The following is a 1,035-nucleotide window of genomic DNA, read 5'->3' as shown; positions in this document are numbered from 1 at the left end:
CAGCCTGCAGTGTCCTGGTACTATTATGCAGGGGGAGCAGCCTGTGGTGCCCTGGTATTATTATACAGGGGGAGCAGCCTGTGGTGTCCTGGTATAATTATACAGGGGGAGCAGCCTGTGGTGTCTGTTAATTTTATGCAGGGGAGTAGCCTGTGGTGCCCTCTTGTTGTTATGCGAGGGGGAGCAGCCTGTGGTATCCTGGTTTAATTATCCAGGGGGAGCAGCCTGTGGTGTCCTGGTATAATTATACAGGGGGAGCAGCCTGTGGTGTCCTGGTATAATTATCCAAGGAGCGCAGCCTGCGGTGTCCTGGTATTATGCAGGGGAGCAGCCTGTGGTGTCCTGGTTAAATTATACAGGGGGAGCAGCCTGCGGTGTGCTGGTATTATTATGCAGGGGGAGCAGCCTGCGGTGTCCTGGTATTATTGTGCAGGGGGAGCAGCCTGTGGTGTCCTGGTATTATTGTGCAGGGGGAGCAGCCTGTGGTGTCCTGGTATTAATATGCAGGGGGAGCAGCCTGTCAAAGTTATAATAATAATAAAGTGTCTATGGTATAATCAACTCCAGGCCTAATCTTTTTTTTATTAATACATATTTTTTAAACAAAAAAACGCAATTTAACGATGCGCTGTTACTTATGGGCCAGTGCTCTGGACTTGCCCCGCAGGCTAAAAGTTGCCAGCCAGCCCCTGAGTGGAGGCATGCAAGGGGATGTGTATTTGTGTATTTGTTACACATCCCCACGCATGTTACCCAGGGGAATAGGAGGGCGGCAGAAGGGTGGGCGTTTGGACGGGCGGCATCTCAGGCATTCGGGAAGCTGTGATGTTTGCAACTTACCAAGCCAACCTGAATCAGGCCCTTAGTACCCATTCTTGTAATAGTACTGTTGTCTTCCCAATTGTAAAGCATTGCCAACTATACTGGCATTGTTTAAATAAATAATGATGTTAAAAATAAGAATACTGATATTTGACTGTAAATATATAAAATCACAAAAAAGATATGCAGGAAATGTATAAGCAAATCTTATTT

This window comes from Crinia signifera, chromosome 4, assembly GCF_055691185.1.
Source record: "Crinia signifera chromosome 4, ASM5569118v1, whole genome shotgun sequence".
Lineage (NCBI taxonomy): Eukaryota > Metazoa > Chordata > Amphibia > Anura > Myobatrachidae > Crinia > Crinia signifera.
Note: the sequence above shows the minus strand (reverse complement) of the source record.